The sequence below is a fragment of the Crocodylus siamensis genome, chromosome 3 (genome assembly GCF_052110815.1).
Source record: "Crocodylus siamensis isolate JL-2025a chromosome 3, ASM5211081v1, whole genome shotgun sequence".
Lineage (NCBI taxonomy): Eukaryota > Metazoa > Chordata > Crocodylia > Crocodylidae > Crocodylus > Crocodylus siamensis.
Window position 1 is genome coordinate 48,203,113 of NC_143397.1, and position 18,635 is coordinate 48,221,747.

The 18,635-nt window shown below is 41.9% G+C and overlaps 1 protein-coding gene across 6 annotated transcripts in view; it reads right to left on the reverse strand.

Annotated features, from left to right (window-relative positions):
- The window catches only part of KIAA0825 (KIAA0825 ortholog), a 398,113-nt gene that overhangs the window by 375,781 nt on the left and 3,697 nt on the right, over positions 1-18,635 (reverse strand). The gene's annotated exons all lie outside the window — the stretch shown is intronic.

The following is an 18,635-nucleotide window of genomic DNA, read 5'->3' on the forward strand; positions in this document are numbered from 1 at the left end:
CCATGCTGAGCAGTAGTGGCAGCTGGGCAGAAGCTGCTGCCAGGTGTGAAGGAAAAGCAGTTTCACTGCTGCTGGGTCCTTCTTGCTGCACCCACCCAGAGCCCACACCTGGGCTGCCCCGTGCCTCATCTCTGCAACCATCACCACTACCACCAGAACCACTTTCAGGCCACCCAACGGAGCAGCAATAACAGTGGAGAGGAGCCTCAGGGAAGCGGCATGGGCTGCAAGCAACCACAGTAAGAAGGGCCCAGCAGCAGCAAGAGTAAGGGAGACCATCTTCCCCTGCTCCCAGCAGCAGCTTCTGCCCAACTGCTGCCAGTGCCCAGCATGGGCAGGCAATCCAGAGCAGAAGTGGGGCAAGCCAGGATTGGGACTGTGTGCTTATGTCCCAGCTGGTCTGCTCTAGCTGAGGCAAGTCCAGAGCAGGTGCAGGGTGGGCCAAGGTCAGAGCCAGGACTATGCGTGTTGGTCCTAGCTAGTCTTGATGGGGCTGGGGCCAGTAGTGCTGGCAACCACTGCAGCCTGAGCTGCCTATACCTGGAATCCAGCCATGGAGCCACCCCAGCCCCGTTGCGTGCCTTGGGCTGGCAGGATGCACCACAGGCCAGATGGTGCCTAGGCCAGGAGGGATCAAGTCCCTTTGAGCCAGATCTGCCCTGCAGGACATTTTGCCCACCCCTGTTATAGTGTCATTCAACCTCTTCCAAACAAAAATACCTGGGTATCATGGCTGACATTTCTGCCCTTTGTTTGTTCTCCTTCACCACGCTTTCAATCTTCTCTGCCTCTTACTTCCTCCTTTACAGCAGCTGCCAATTCTCCATAAGCCCTCCCATTTCTTCTACTCTATCCATTAAAATGGATAGCAATGAAGTAACTAATGCTGAAATGTAAAGCGCTTTCAATCAGCTCAGGAGTTAAACACCCAGAGAGTAGACAGAAAGCAATATTACTGTTTCAAGCTAGCTGTTTGCAGGGAGACATCCTTTTTAATTCTAGGTTTGCCTTCATAAGGTGGTGTTTGAAACCATGGATACAATACATTTTCTATTTTCTTATTTTTAATAGAAGACTGCGGTTGCAAAAAACTAAATATACCATTTTGGTCCTATAAGCAGCCACAGTCTATTTGTGTGCCCCTCCAGCAGTTTAAACCAGACCAATTCATGCTTCCATTTCAGACTACTGGACCAAATCCTTCAGAATATGCACCATACCTACAAAGAGAAACTTAATGTTGAAGTCATTGGCTTGAGCTATATCTCATTTTCACTGCTATGGAAGACCATCCACTGGAACAAACTCAGCTCCTTATTCTCTTGATAGTTCACTAATTAAACAGCTAATTCTTGTGTGTAATTAAGAAAAGCAAATATTTTCTACTTCTCAGTCTGCCCATATGATGCTTTGCAGCTATTTTAGGGAGTCCTCAGTATTCCAAGAAAGAGTTCCTACTGCTTTGGCCACTGATACAATTTCATGGTTTAAATGGTCCCCATTGTATAACCCGCCAATCTACATTCAGTGTGCCAAGAGGATTTTCTTTTCAAATGACTAAGACCAACTTGAGTCTGCATGACAGACTTAACTCAGTAATGCTGCAAACTCACCTCATTTGCTAAGGGATATTAGGGGCATCGCTAACCCAGGTAGAACATGAAGGCATGGTTTTGGAGTCCATGAAACTTCATGATTAAACGTATACCAAAACCTACCTAAAAACAGCAGTGCTCCATCTACAGGGCAAACAGTCAAATGAACTGTATTAACTTTGAGTACCCATTATCTTCAGGATAACCGAGCACCAAGCATTCCAAAAATATTATCCTATTTCACTAGGAATCCTGTATATATTTAAAAAGCTCTCCCATCAGCTGTTTGTATTTCCAATGTTTAGTACTACTTGATGAACAAATACACTAAATGGAGTAGTAGTCTCAACCAAAGACTTCTGAATCTAAATCATGCCCTCCTTGGTTTGTGAAGCAAACAGTTCGTGCCACTATTAATCAAAATAGCCACTCATCATTCCTTTCCTCCTTTAAACACCCAATAGTTTGGCCAAATCTGAAGAAACTCACTTTTTCTAAATCAGCTCAAATCAATTACTGCCCAGGTATCAAACCTCCCATTCCTCTGCAAGCTTAATGAGAAGCTACCCAAAGGCTAACCGAAGGCGCATCTAATTGCAACTAATATTTTAGATATTGTACTCAGAGTTCAGGCCAAGAAATAGAACCGAAACCACTGTGGCAGCACTGACAGATAATCTCATTTTGTCCATGGCTAGAGATCAGGCATTTCCTTTTTTTTAATCTTCCTGGATATGTCTATGGTACACAATACTGTTGTCTTGAGAAATTACAATCTCACTAGAGGGTTGGCTAAGATCTGAATAAATGCCATAAAATCTTTTAAGTCTTTCCTAGAATTTACATCCAAGAAGGATGAAGTAATATAAGATCTTTTTCATCATCCATATGCAGCCATTATGGCTGCTTACAAATACCACCCCCACTCAAACAGCACTTTACTTTAAACTCTACACACAGAGCCCAGCGCATGCCCAGGAGAGGTACTGCATTAGTTTGAACCGGCTCACCCAATGTCTGTATAGACTGGGAACTTCAGTAAGGCTTTTTTGGTGCTTTTTAAAAAAATCTAATAGCTGATTGACTCAGCTCTAGACAAAAGCACCAAAAAGCCCTGCCAAAGTACACGATCTATACAGAAACTGTTGAGCCAGAAAACCAATACACTGCCCCTTCCAGTGTAGTGTGGGATTTCCCCCCCCCCACATCTGTCAAATAAAATGGATGCAGTTACAAACAATATGCAGATGACACAGCTCTACCAAACCACTTTCTCCAAGATGGCTTGATATTTGGATGAGATCAGTTCACGGATGAAAAACAGCTGGTTGAAGCCAAACCTGAGTTGAACAACACTGGTGGGGCAGAGGAAAACAAACAAACAGTCACAGCCATGGTACAAACTCCTTTTGTGAATGTGTACTTTCAGAGGGGGAGATGGGGTACTGGGAAGGGTGGGGGCAGTGTTTACACTAAGATGTAGCCTAGAGTCATTACACCTTAGTGTAACAAACTGGGTAACATGGATCAAATAATTCTGTCCTGGAGTGTCAAAACTTTGAGCCGTATGATGAGTGCTTAAAACTAGTTTCAGGTATCAATGTGTGGACAATTCAGTTGTTTAGAGCTTCAGGAGCTGCCCAAAATTACTGTGCAACAAGGCCCTTAGGGCACCGAAACTTCAGATTGCTCATGAACACCATATTAAAAAAAAAAAAAATGAGAAGAACCATACTGGTTCAGACCAATGGTACATCTACCACAGTATCCCATCTCAACTGTGGTAGGGGTGGATACTATACAGGGAGAGCACTGAACTGGTTCTCTCTAGAATAGTCATTCCCTATTCAGTACCTAGAGACTTCCAGAATTTGTGCCAGAAGTGCACGGTATGGCAGCTTCTTTCATTTGGAGTTCCAAGATGTGGGTACACCATGGATTTGTATAACACCATGATGATTTTTTTTGCTTTATTTTCAATTATCTTCTTAATGATGACGAACATTCTATTGGCTTTTTTTGCCACATGCTGAGCTGATGTTTTTAGATTACTCCCTACAATGACTCCAAGGTCTCTTTCCCCAAGTTGTAAGAGGTAGTTCAGAACCCAGCACTGTGTACATATAGTTGAGGTTATTTATTTTTCCCCAGCTGCATTACCTTGCATTTGTTGATACTGAAGTTTGCTACTTTTTTGTCCACTCACTTAGCTTGTAGAGATCTTTCTGCATGCCCTCTCCACCAGCTTTAGGACCCAACTACCTGAAATGATTTGGTATCATCTGCAAACTTGGAGATTTCACTGTGCACGCCCATTTCCAGGTCCTTGATGAAAATAGTGAACAAAATAGGGCCCAAAACAGATCCCCGAGATCCCTTGCTTTTGATTTCCCTCCATCCTGAAAAGTGATCATTTAGCCCTACTTTTTGCTTCCTATTTTTTAAGTAGCTGTCAATCCACAAAAGAACCTTTCCTTTAATACTGTGACAACACAGTTTTCTCAAAAGTCTTTGGTACAAAACTTTGTCTAATCCTTTTTTTGAACGTCCAGATGCATCAACTGAATCTCCATTGTCCACATGCTTGTTAACACAGAAGCAAGAGGCAGGATTTCCTGTTACAAAATATGATTTCCCAGCAGATCAAATCTGTCTGTGTAACCGCTGATTTTAATTTTTATTATAGGTTCTACCAACTTGCCAGGTATGGAAGTGAGTCTCACTGGTACGTCGTTCCCAGGATAATCTCTGGAGCCCTTTTTGAGGATGTGTTATGTTGGCAACCTGCCAGTCCTGTGGCACAGAGGATGCTGCCAGCAGTTCTGTAATTTTACCTTTGAGTTCCTTACTCTTGGGTGAATGCCATCCAGTTCTGGAGACTTAGTTTAAGTGTATCCATTTGTGCTCAATAATTTTATGTTGTCACTTCAATGTGGTCCAACTCTCCAGACCCATCTACTAGAAAGGATTGATCTGGCATAGGAAATACATCAGGTCTCACATAGCAACATTCATAAGCAATACTATCATTTGTGACTGGTTAGAATCTCCATCCCATGCAGGCAAAGCATGACCTAACCTCTGTCATTAATAGGTTTGTCACTTCTCAGCTGGATAATAGTAACAGCCAATTCAAGGGCCTGAAGTTTACAATACTTAAAGAAGTGTTCCTCCTTACTACAGGCTATGGTAAATACATCAGACCTATCTGTTGTTCTCTACAGACTTCCCAGCATATTTTGCAATCAAGTTCTAGGTCTTGTCCTTCTTTTCAAAGTACTCTCCAAAATCAGGGTAGACTAAAAGCAGGATTTCCCTGACTGCAGTCCTAGGAACGTGGAGTGAACTGTATCCCAGAATTAAAGATGGTCACAATACCATATTCTGCTCCAAATTCAAGGCACATTGCCTTGTCTAACACACACACACACACACACACACACACACACTCTTAAAAAAAATCCCACTACCAAGGGGGGGAAAAAAAAAAGATATCCACATTACACTGAACAGTCTCCTCCCTAGGGAGAGGATGAGAAATCCAATACCATGTGCTGTTAACTTAACCTGCTACACTATGTTCAAATATACCATCCTGTTACTGTACTAAAAACATGTATAAGAAAAGCTTATACAAGTTTGTTCTGTCTCATGATTGTCATTTCATATATCCAATTAGTTCATTTAACTGAATTTTCTAGTTTGTTTCCTATAAGCATTTGCAACAATTACTGTCAGTAACAGTAGTAGGACTTTGATGTTACATCAGTAGGACTAGGGACAGAAGTTATATATAAACCAGTTTAAATGATCAGAAATTGGTTTAAACATGTAACAGAACAGAAGGCAAGTACACATAAACCAGTTTCAAAATGGCTGAGACTGGTTTAGGATAAACCAGGTTGAATGTAGTATATCAGGCTAAATTGATTTAGGTCAAACCAGTTTATGACATTTGTCACAGACCCCTTCCTGGTTCAAGATGAGTCACAGTCCCCCAGCATGCTTTCCAGCCCTGGGTTGGGCTATCTGCTCCAACAGAGAAGGCCTGGAGATGGGGCAGGGAAGCAGGGGGAGGGGTAAGGCAGGGACTGCCCCTCCTACCAGGCTAACTCCAGCTGGGGTCTGGGGCCAGGGAGCGGAGTTAAAAAACTTCCTTTCCCTCCCCCCCTCCTTCCCTATCCTGCTAAAAAATAAACAAAAACAAACAGTGCTAGTTGTGAGCTGTGGCCTACAAATCCTAGAGACACCTGGAAGCAAGAAGAGGATGTGATGAGCAACCCTGTAGACTCCTGCTGCTGCGATTCCTGACTGCAAATCCCAGAGACCACAGGGGTAGCAGGAAGAGGAAGCAAACACAGCCCAAGCTGGCTACATGCCACAGAGCTGTGCTCTAGCACTCCCAGCTTCTGGTGGGAACCACTGCAGGTATGCAGCTACATTTCTTGCATCAAAAGTTAATGCATGTCCAGTTATTTCTCAGTTTAATCTCTGCTGCTTAGACTAACCTGCAAAGACTGAATCAATTCAGCCTCAGGCTTTTTGACTGTCTGTACTTAGTCTAGATAACTTTCTGGGTCCCCTGCTACACATTACCTATATTAAGCAATTAATTGGTTAACTGTGCAATAAATTTAGATCACCTACATGCACAAAGTGTTATCACACAATAAAAATGACTACCCAACTACAAAGAACCAACCAGTTATAAAGCTAGGGCTTGAAAATGTACAACAGCTCTACAGCAGCTGGTTTCTATTGAGTTTTAGTTTCAACATGTAGCAGGGCCTTAAGTGAACATGTAGCAGGGCCTTACACCTATCCCAATATCATATTTAAGGTGATTAGGCAGATTAAAACCAAGAATCAGCCCTGCCTGTGCACATGGACATACTACAAAGTACCTTAACCGTTATATATACAAGGCATTATGAAGAACAGAGTTTGGTTCTACCTTAAACATTTAAATGTATATAAATGTAAACATTTAAACAAATACATGGACTCACAGACAATAACTAGACTTCAAATATATTTATTAACAGAAATCAGCTTGCCTAGATGTTTATAGAAATATAAATTGAAATTGATGCAACATGTGTCTAATTCAAGACTTGTATTTGTTAACAAGTTTGCTATTTGCCCAGCAGAAATCTTCATCTTTATTCCCATGTGTAGCCTCTACCTGCAGGTTCTGTCTTAACTGACAGTGTAAGCAGATACTGATTTCAACTTCGTTTTTAAACAAGCGCCATCCATTACTAGGATCTTATTATATTATGCCTTCCTTAAATAAGATCTTCTTTCTATTTTTTTTATAATGACTATTTACAAAATCTACAATTTACATTTGCATTGAACTAGCTTGAGATGGAATTAAAAAAAAATGCTTTCCCTTTGTAAATTCCTCACAGGAACTCTTCCTGTATAAGAGTCTTTCAAATCATCCTCATAACTCCCATCCCTCTCAGGTAAATGTTATGGAGAAGAAAAACAGGCATTTACTGTAAGTTCCTAGATATGAGACAACTAAAAAAACATCACAGCTGCTGAGCCACCTTGAATTTCCCATATCCATAGGTGAAGAAAGTCTCTTAGGTTTCCCTATATAGTACACTAGTGGCGTATACAGATAACTGAGCTGGCTCTGGTACCAAGAACAGTATTGGAGCTCTATACCTAGGCCGACTGGCCATGTTAAAAGCAGGGGATATTAGCCTGGGTGGATTGCTGTGCTAAAATAACTATACTAATTCCAGTACCTGAGTTAGCTCAGGTATCTGCATTTAATACCACATTATACCATACAGATATACACTTAGAAATAGTATCTTGAAGTAGTTGCCAATTTGGAGTATTGATACAAGCAGGACTGTCTGCTAGCTTCTGGCTACTACTATAGGAAGGCAATGTGTCAAGAACCCAAGGACAGAATCACAGATGTTAAAAGATAGAGGACAGAATGATACCAAAAGTATGTTAAAGCCTCAGGTAATTGGGAGCCTTCCTTTGGTTCCCAAAAGTAATTTAATGTAGAAAAGCAGCAGCTAATGAGCAGTTTTGCAATGCTGAAAGATGTCCTACCTCCCCAAATGTCATGAAAAACTGTAGTAAGGATATTATATAAAACTCTAGTTGGTTTCATAACTCAAAGCATAAGTATTCATAAACACCAGAGGCATTAACAAAGCAGCCAGGTACCCGGCTGCAACTTCCATTGCTGCAGTGCCACTGGCATAACTGTGTGGTAGCAGCTGCAGCTGATATTTTTCTGCTCCCCCTACCCCAACTCAGAGCCTGGGGCAAATGCCCCATTCTCTCTGCCCTACTTATATGACTAATTAATACTTTAAAAATGTACATCATCATCTGTGTTATTTATTATGTAAAAGCAATCCTCAAAGTAGAGTGATGAAATCACCCTGACAGCGCAACTATAATGTAAAGAGTGCCTTACTAGTATCATAAAATTCATTTTTTGCTTCTAAAGAATACTGTACTGAAAAGGGAAAAAGGGAAGAATATTTTTACAACATTGTAAGAGAAAGGGAACACCAATTGACAGAAGGGAAAAAGCAGTTAAGCATTTTTTTTTGTCTTTTTTTTAAACCATGCTCTCATTAACATTTTGGCATGTCTTTCCTCGATAATTAATTTATTGCACTTTACTGATTTTAATGTCGGTTAAGTAACTGACCACTTAACTCATAAAATTATTTGCAAACAAATATCTGAAAAACTGTACGTCTGGTAACCATATATAAATATGACAAAAAATACCTGCTTCACTAATTGTACTCTGAATTGATTTATATGGGGCATAAGGAACATATAGTTGCATATAAGCTATTGCTGACTTGTTCACAATACAACTCCTTTTTTTTTCTTTTTTTAAGAAGAGCCCAATCCAAATCTACATATTTTTCAGTTTGTGGCAAATCTATCTAGTCCACAGAGTAACTATAAATTTCTGTAGTGCCTCACCAGATCTAACATGCTTGGAACTTAAGTAGAAGAAAATCTTGACATTCAAATTTAGCAGCTATTTTATAGCTGTCCAAACAAACAGCTAAATAGAAGTTCACATAGGATAGCCGGTTCTCATTAAGGCTTGGCCGTTTTCAAGACCTGGCTAGACCAAGCTTTGGCTGGGATACTCTAGTTGGGGATGGTCCTGCTTTGAGCAAGGGGTTGAACTAGACGACCTCCTGAGGTCCCTTCCAACCCTAACTTTCTATTATTCTATATACACAACAGTGGAAACCTATTTTCTCTGTTTTGCTTGTGTGTCAACATAGCAAGAATTGCACTGTAAATGTCCTATTGGAATCATCGCAATATCATTTCATAAATAAGTATGGATTACAACAGGTCACTTCTGGTAAATGCTAGGGCTGTGCAAAGCTTTGGTCCCCGATTCAATTCTGCAGAGATATGGCCCAATTTGATGGCCAAATCTCCGAATCTGAATCGACTCAGAGGACCCTTTAATCTCTCCAAATCCAATCAGAACCCTCCAAATCGATTCAGAGAGATTCGGAAAGATTTAGCAATTCGGACATAGACACAGCTTTAAATGTTTTTTTCCTACATACCTCTAGGTTGCAGGTGGCTTGTAAATGCTGCAGTGCTGGGGCACATGGAGTGTCCCACAGAGGCATGCGGGGCTCCACAGTGCACACAGCAGCAGACCCAGAAGTGGACCAAAAGCACTTCTGGGTGTGCCAGGGAGTGCGCAGGGGACCCCCGTGCTCCCCTGTCTTGATGACTGGTGCCTCCTGGGTCTGGAGGAGGCACCCAGGGTCCCCATGTGCCCTATCACTGAGCTGGGGAAGGAGCGGGGAGGGACCCCCCCACACACACACTCCCCAGCAGATCGGAAGCAGATTGCAAATACTTCTGGTCAACTTCCGAGCATGTGGGGGCCTCCCCACGCTCTTGTGGAACACTCCATCTCCATCTGGCCCAGCATTGCAGCATTCACGAGCCACGCTAGTACCACAAGCTACGTAGAAAAAACATTGAAAGCTGTGTCTATATCCGAATTGCTGATTCTCCGAATCTGCATCGAATCTTCATTTTCAGATTCAGCTGAATTGCATCGGGGACAGTGATCTGAATCAACTAATTGAATCACTGTCCCTGATTCAGGCTAAATATGAATCAAATAGGACTCACTTCACCCACCCCTAGTAAATGCCCAGGTTTATGTATGCTAAAATACAGCACTCGCAGTAATCAGTTGTAGTGTTGAGTTCGTGTGATAATACCATAAAAAGTTTCCTAGTAGCTGCATGTAAAAATAGCAGTAAAACAAACAATGGATATATATAAACTTAATAACATCACAAAGAAGTTTACAGATGTACAGTCAAGTTAATTTAGCTGTGCTTTGGGGAAGAATACCCAAGAAATAGCTATGACACATTTATCCCAGTCTGCGTACAGCTTTTGATACATGCTACGGACTTCAAATTTACTTATTGTTCTTGTAGTGTTGTTATAGCCATAATATTGCAAGTTAAATGCAAGAAGCAAGATGAGTTTGGTAACTTCTTTTGTTGGACCAGCTGAGTAGCTAGGACATTTGTCAGCCAGGCTTTTGGGTACAAGATGCCCTGCTTTAGGTACAGAAAAGGAACAGTTGCAGCCTAAGCCAAATAAAAGTAATCATTTAATTTGGTAATTCCAAGATTGTTTTAACCTGGTAATCAGTTATACCAACAGCTAGAGACCCCATCAATTATTGTGATGGTTCAAATATGGCTAGCTGAGAAGATCCAACACTGAAAGTTTGCTGGCTGGATTCCAAAGTAAAGTGAAACATACTGAAAAAGACTAAGATGCTGCTATTCTCTCAAGTTTTGAAGGTGATGCACACTACATGCTATGGCCACACTGAATGTATCTTTTTTCAGTCTAAGGGGAATCTATTTGTGTATGTACTAAGTTTAAATATAAAATTCCAATCTACTATTTACAAGTGTATAATGGCAGCAAAGTGAGAACACCTGTACGAGGACCACTAGTACTTCAACAAAACGTTATGCTGATATGCAGGAAAGATGCATAGTAGAACAACCAGTAACTTGGCCTGAATCACAGATTTAATGTCATAGGAACCCATACAGAAGCAAAAAGAGATTTGTTTTGTGTAGCTTTAACAATTAAGGATTATTTCCTTCCAGAATAATTAAAAGTAATGTCAGAATGTCAGTTTCATCACTGATACAGATTAAGTGAAAATTCTGAAGGAAGTATCAGTTCCACCAGGAGAACACCACACTGGACTAGACGTGGCAATAAAAAGGAGTTCATGGTCAAGCGGCTGGACTTGGTTTGAGAAACAACTGCTGCCTAAATATGTTCAACAAGAAAGATAAGAAATACAGAGAGATCACTTTTCATCATCATATCCTTCCTGGTTTAAGTTAAACCAGAGACCCCCAGCATCCTGGCATGCTCTCTGGGCTGGGCTGGGCTTTCTACTCTAGCCCAACCAGGCTGGCCCCACCCCTCTCCTCCCCAGCCAGAGGAACAGGCAGAAGCTGGGGTCTGGCCAGGGAGGGGTTTAATTCCCCCCTCTCTATCCCACCAGAAGGGACCCGAGTCACGTTTGCTGGGTGCTCTCCCCTTGCTGCTGCAGCAGTGGGGCACCATGGCCCCTGAGGCAGAAGGGGGCAGGGAGAAGACTTAGTCTCCCCTCTCATAGCCGAGTTTACCCACCCTCACCGCTGTACTCCCTGACCCCCACAGGGGCCCTGTCTGGCCATGCCCCCTCCCTGCCACTGCCACAGGAGAGAACAAGGCCTTTGTTGGGGGCAGCAGCCTGTCATGATGTGGGGGAGCTTAAGCCCCTTCCCAGTGGGGGCACTGTGCTATAGAGCCAGCAAAGCTGCAGCAACACTGGGTCCTGCAGTGGGCCCTGCAAACCCCCTGCAGCACTTCTGTGCTCTGCAGAAGCTCTGCCAGCCCCACAGAGCAACCCCTGCTGGAAAGGGGCTCATGCTCTGGGAAGCCGTGATAGGATGCTGCCCATCACGATTACTCACTGGTCACCGCTCCAGCTGCCGGGTCGGGGCAGGGCCCGGTCCCCCACTGCTCAGTCTGTGCTTGGGGCAAGCCCCCTCCCAGCAAGAGAGGGTTATTTAGCCGTTGGCCCTGAGCACAGACCAAGTGGTGGCTACAGCTGGGCTGGTGAGTAGCAAGTGACCGCTCCCGGATCCCCTTTCTGGCAGGGGCTGCTCTGCAGGGCTGGCAGTGCAGCAGGGGGCTTGCAAGGCTCTGGCCCACTCCAGATCCCAGTGCTGCCACATGCAACCCGGAGCAGCTCTACCAACCCCACAGCGCAGCGCCCCCACTGGGAAGGGGCTCGCGCTCCCCCACATTATGACAAGGGGTGAAGGCACAGCCAGATGCCAGCCTACAGGGGCCTTTGTGGTGGACGGGGCAAGGACAGGGGTTATTCTTTCTCCCTCCATAAGTACCCTATTCCGGGGCAGGGAGCATAGCAGCAACAGTGGGCAGACCTGGCTGCCAGTGGGCGTAGATGGGAGACTAACTCTCCTCCCTGCCCTACTCTGCCTCAGGGGCTGTGGTGCACTGCTCCTGCAGCAGCAAGGGAGGAACACCCAGTAGATCCAGCTCTGGTCCCTGCCAGTGGGATAGAGTTGGAAATTAAACCCCTCTCTGGCCAGTTCAGCCCCAACTGGCCAAACCCCCCACCCCAGCACAGCTTCCCTGCAGCCAAGGGTACACTACTGCCTCCCAGCGCCTGGCCTGAGCAACTGCAGGTATGTGCCTGCATTGCATCAGTCCAGAGAGAATATTTGTCCTGTTACAAACCAGCTCAGCCTAGACAGGTAAAACTAACCTACAAAGGTTGAATCAATTCAGGCTCTGGCTTTGTGAATATCTGTCCCTAGCTATGGAGAGCAAAAATGGACTCAATGCTTTATTTAAAGGAAAGAAATAGTAAATGAAATACAAAAAGAAAAGCTACATAAAAGTTATATTAAGATTGTATGACACCAACCAACAAAAGCTATGAAATTTAATCTGACATTCAGTCCTTAAATCAAGAAATCATGCCTCTTTTAAAAAGCAACAATGCAAGTTAATGACAAGTTGTCAGCCTTAACTTTGAATTGCCTGAAGTTTGTCAGCTGGTGTTTGTGTCACAACCTTAATGTTATTTAAATGTAGTTTTTAGTATCTATTATTTAAAAAGGTCTACTTTACGACAGCAAAAAGCTTTGATGGTGTAAACCTCAAAGTATGCAGCATTGCTGGTATGCCATTTCATTAGAAGTAGTGCATAAAACATATGCTGTTGACAAATCTAATTCATTAAAAGGTGAGATGGATGCACTTTAAAACAACTGGCTGGCATCATTATCTGCGGCTCCTTTTATAAATTATTCCTCTTTTCCTTTTTTGACTGAACTTGTCACTGTTCCTGTTTCAGAGTGTGAATGTTATAACTTAAAATTCAATACTTTCAACATGTTTAGACAAGTCATGAGTTAAATAAAGTAGCTTATTTGCTAAAAATAAAAAACATGTAAGCAGAAATATTTACGCTAATTATTTCACTGATATTAGGTGAAGAGAAATAAAATTAGTTAGCAATATATAGCAGTTTCAACTTTATTCAAAACAAAATCAAAACGTATGGATAGAAGACGGAATTTAAAAAACCAAGACAGAGCCATTGTAGCAGCCCTTCTGCACTGAACTATGGTCTGGAAGAAAGGGGAGACTGGACAAATCACAAAGTTGACAGCTGGCTGACATACTTTTAAAACAGAAAATGGCTAAATTGTATTGCTCAGAGTTTTTAAACTGAAGGATAAACTTGGCACAAGGACAAATGGGTATAAACTGCCCATTAATATATTTAACCTGAAATTTAGAAGACTTCTAACCGTCAGAGCAGTGAGTTTGTGCAACAGCTGTTCAGTAGAAGTAGTGGGGGCAAGATGTGACCAACTAGCTTTAGGACAGAGTTTGATCACTTTATGAAAGGAACTATGTAATGTGTCTACCTGTGATAGCATAAAAATGGAATCTGGTCCCCCTGTACACATGAAAGGTAAAGGCATGATGGGATCTAATGAGCAACCCACACAACTGCACCTCCAACCATGCTACAACTGCATGGCAAGAGGCATAATTGTGGAATTACACATTAGATCCCAATGCACATTATTGCCAGTGCAGGGGGAGTCCTGGATGACCACGATGCACTTCTGTGGCTGGAAGCCCACACCTGATGGGGCTCCCTGCCACAGGGAAGCCACTGCTACCCATGCAAATTAAAGCTTGATAGCAACCAGCTCTAAAGTTAGTACACATTTTCAAGGTCTAACTTTATATCTGGTTGGAGATTTTTAATGGCATGACAGCTGTTCTGCATGTGTAGCTGGCCTCAATGTGACTGTGTAATTAACCAGTTAATTGTGCAATACCTGTAAAGCATAGAGGGGGGCCTTAATGATGCAGAAGGTAACTTCCAGCCTTATGTTGTTTAAAAGCCAACACAACGCTTAAGATTATAACTTTTTCAAAGCAGGCAACAGGAGCTGATAAAGTACACTTCAGAAGAGGTCTCACATATATTTCATTTTAATCAAAGAACAGTAGCTATATCTAATTAACAGAAAATATTCTTCTTTGCATAATAGACAAGATTGGCTTAAAAAAAACAAAACAAAACAAAACAAAAAAACCCTACAAACCACAAAAAGGATCTTTCAGCAAAGGACCCGCTGTTCAAGTTCTATAAAGAAACTACCAATAAATAGATGGTGCTGTATGCACTGGGGGAAAAAAAAGTCATGGAGTCAGTCACATAAAATGAATAAATTCCATTTCTGTATGCTATACATGATCATTGTAATGGGGTAGTTACATTGGTGCTCATGTGTCTGAGAAAAAGAAATTAAACAAGAGGGGTGGGTTTTGCTCCATTATGTATACATGCTAGTTCTTGACTAAATGTCAAGTGTCCTGGCTAATTCCATAATCTCTTTTCCTTATTATGCTTTGGATGAGGCCAGAAGGTTAAAAGAACTAACTCTCAGGATTTATAAAAGCTTATGTTCACATTAAACCAATGGTTCTCAGCAAAAAGGGCCATGGTCCATGATGCACCACAGGTGAGCCACAAGGGAAGATCAAAGGAGGCTCGGGTGGGGAAGGCAGCTGTGCCAGACAATCCCCTCATGTGCACTAGTTCCAGCGTAAGAAAGCAGAGTGCTGAATTAGTGTAAAACTATGCCTGAGCTAAATAGGTGCAGCAAATTCAGCTCTGCTGCTAGCCGTACTGGAGTTGCATCCCAGAGCTGACTGGTGCCAGGAAAGGGTTTTGTTTGGTTTCAGGGGAGGGTGAGATAGCTAGAAATGGGGCACGTAATTGCCAAACTAAAAACCAATGTTTTAAGCATAAACTCTTGAAATGGATGGGGGAAGATTGTTTCCCCTAGTGAAATAAAAGAAAATGAAATTCAACTAGTAGAACTCTTTATACTGGTCACCACAGCAAAAAAAAGCAAAGCACAGGAAAAATTAACTAGGCCACAAATTTATTAAGTAACACAGCTGAGATCCACTTTTTCCAGTATGGGTCACTCTTCCTTTGTAATCCAAAGCATTTTATGGAAATCTGCCATTTCTCTTCTTCCTCTCCTGCCCCCAACCCAGTCCTTTAGCAATTATAGCTGAAGTCCAATTTCACCCTTTACACTGCTCCCCAGGCACTGAGCCATGACTGGACTGTAATTTTTTCACATGCTAACAAGTTGGCCACATTGCACTGATTTCCAACATGATGGGGGTGGGGAGGTGGGGAAATACTTCCTTGATATAGTAGAAGCTTGACCAAGGTTTCAACCACATTTCTCCCAGAGCAACGCAATCCCAAAACACAGCCAAGAAGAAACTTCTCTTAGTGGGGAAACACACACTCTCCACAACCATGTCCCTCTTTCCTTCACTCAAACAAACACGTTACTTCACTAATGGCACCACATAAGATGGTACTGGTGGGAAGACTTCAGGCATGGGGTTAGACCAGATGACTTCAAGGTCCCTTCCAGCTCTACTTTTCTATGACTGAACCTATGAATCAGGATTCACATTTAGATGTACTGAGACAACCATACTGTTAAGGACTACTTAATAATAAATATAACCATTTTCCACTGTATACATCATTACTTTAGTGTTCAGGCATTGTTTTTTTCTTTTCATTTGTTACAGTACAATCATTGATATGATCACAGTTATAGAGTTACATTAAACTCATCCACCAATATTAGCTGCAATTGCTCAGGGAAGGCTACTGCACATAACATGAAGAAAAGAGCGGGGGGGGAGGAGTTAAATGTAAATATAACCATAAGAATTTTTCAATTAACTTCTCAAAAAGATGAAAAAATTAATTTAAGCAATGCGAGACACTGATGACTAGCTCAGAAATGGGATACTGCTTAATGGGGCAATGTTAAGAAGCAGAGAAGGAAACAGGCCAATATAGTCAGGACTGATAACCACTGGTTTAGATCAAAGTGAAACAACACACACACAACTGAAAAGTCAGATAGCAAAGGATGGGCAGAGCCATAGCCAGCATGGACAAAAAGCTTGAAATTGACTTGAAGAGGGACCTAGTAGAGATTCAAAATTTGTCTAAACTTGAAAATATTTATCAGCTGTTGAAAACTGGTATTAGAAATAGATGCACCTAAAGTAGTGCTAAAACTGATTTTACTATAAGTAGATACAAAACCAAACCCTGCTATGCCCCATTTTCAAAGCCATGGTTGAAGATGGTACAACATTATTATTTTGATCTACCTCTATTTGTGATTAAACCATTTTTAGCACTGGTTCAGCAGTTCCCATGGACTGTACATATTGTCTGTAATAAGGTTGTATTGTATGACTCCAAAACAAGGGATGTCAGATGAGATCAAACCAATGCAAGAGAAGAATTTTGGCAAGTTTTTATATGAACTGACAGAAGATTATGTAAGCTCAGAGCAGCCACATAGGATGAGATTATAGTAGGAAGACTACAAGATGATTAGAATCAGACCAAAGTTTGCTGTGGAAGAAAAAAAAAAAGCCAAGAGAAAGTTCCTTAAGTCCAGGAAGAAGACACTTCAGGATTTTAATACAGTTAACTGAAAAACTACAAACAGTAAATTAAAAAAAAACTAAGAAGTTGTCTAAATTCTTGACCATCCATTATACTGTTTACATGCACAAAGGTGTGAAAGATACTCCTATACATGTATATGAAAAGGAAGAAAAAAAAAAAAAAAAAAAAAATCAGCACGTTAAAAATTCTGTGCATTTCGAATTTTTTTGCCCCCTTCTGCCACCACAGTTAGTATACCATAGTGAAAGATAAGTGTAGCTTCCTTGTTCATGTTTTGGGATCACCAACCACTGCCCCATAAGGCAGTGAAAATTAAAGTGCATATGTAAAGTCCATTTTGTGAGAATTTTAAATATTATTAACAACATAGCTGAAAGATATTTGCTTTTTTTTTTATACACTTACATACCAAAAAACCTAGTTATACAAGTTTGCAAAATAAAACCCTTAAAAAAGTTAGAAAATGCCAGAGTAAATGTTTCCAAGACAACCTTAATTCAATTCCAACATACACATGCACTGAGACACATTTTTGTTACAACATAACAACATACCGGTTAGTCCTTCAAACCCAGTCTCATTCAATGCATAAAATGGAAACGCTAAGGTTAGTAGCTAAATATGCACATTAAATGATTAAGAAGTATTGAAATCTCATTACTTAATGCACAGCATCCAAAACTGCATGGAATTCTGAATACTTTATATTCTTGCATTAAATAGGTACCTTTTCTCCAAAACCCAGGTAGGGGAAAATGGAGTACACATAAGCAAGAAACAAACCAAGTATTTGGGGGCAGGGGAGGTGGCAGTGTGAATTCCCATGGCTGTGGGAGCCACAGCAGTTAATGTTGCCATTGCTCTCCTGCTATCATATTTCCAAACTTTTGATTAGCCCCCCAGCAGGGTCAGACTAGTGTGCATGGTCAGTCCATTGCCAGGACTGACATGCAGCCCTAGACCCATTATGCAGGGTCAATCTACAGCCAGATCCGTTTCACAGGGCTAGAATCAGCACTCAGCCCTGGACTTGGCACACAGGTCTAACAACTGGCTCAGGAACAGGATCAGCTCCCTAGCTGCTGCTACTCAGTTACTTACGAGGCCAGATCTTTTTTTCTTTGTGGTGCCTTTCAACAAAGGGTGCACATTATGTTTTGCGGCATGTGATAAGTGAGAAAATATGGCAATTCCTTGTCCTTTTTTACTAAACTATTCACAAACATTACAACACCCACCACTGAAAGGTGGTATTAACATACCTCATACCAGGTAGTTTATATTTACTTTACAGTCAGTTCATCTAACCTTTACTTCCTTAGCTTTCTTGCAAGAATGTTGTGGAAGACTGTATCAGAAACCTTGCTGAAGTCAAGGTATATCATGTCCACTGTTCTCCCCGCATCCACAGAGCCAGTCACCTCATCATAAAAGGCAGTCAGGTTAGTCAGGCATGACTTGCCCTTACCAAATCCATGTTGACTGTTCCCAATTACTTTCTTCTTCTCCAAGTGTTTAGAAATGGATTGCTTAAGGACCTGCTCCATGATTTTCCGGAGACTGAGGTGAGGCAGATTGATCTGCAGTTCCCTGGATCTTCCTCCTTCCCTTTCTTAAAAGGTAGGCATTATGTTTGCCCTTTTCCAATCTTCTGGGACCTTTCCCAACCCCCACAAGTTTTCAAAGATGGTAACTAGTAGCTCTACAATCACATCTACCAACTCCCTCAGCACCCTTGGGTGCATCACATCCAGTGCCATGGATCTGTATACATCCAGCTTTCCAAAATAATACCTAGCCTGTTCTTTCACCACTGTTGGCTGCTTACCACCTCCCCAAACTCTGCTTCCAGATGCAGCTGTCTAGGAGCTGAC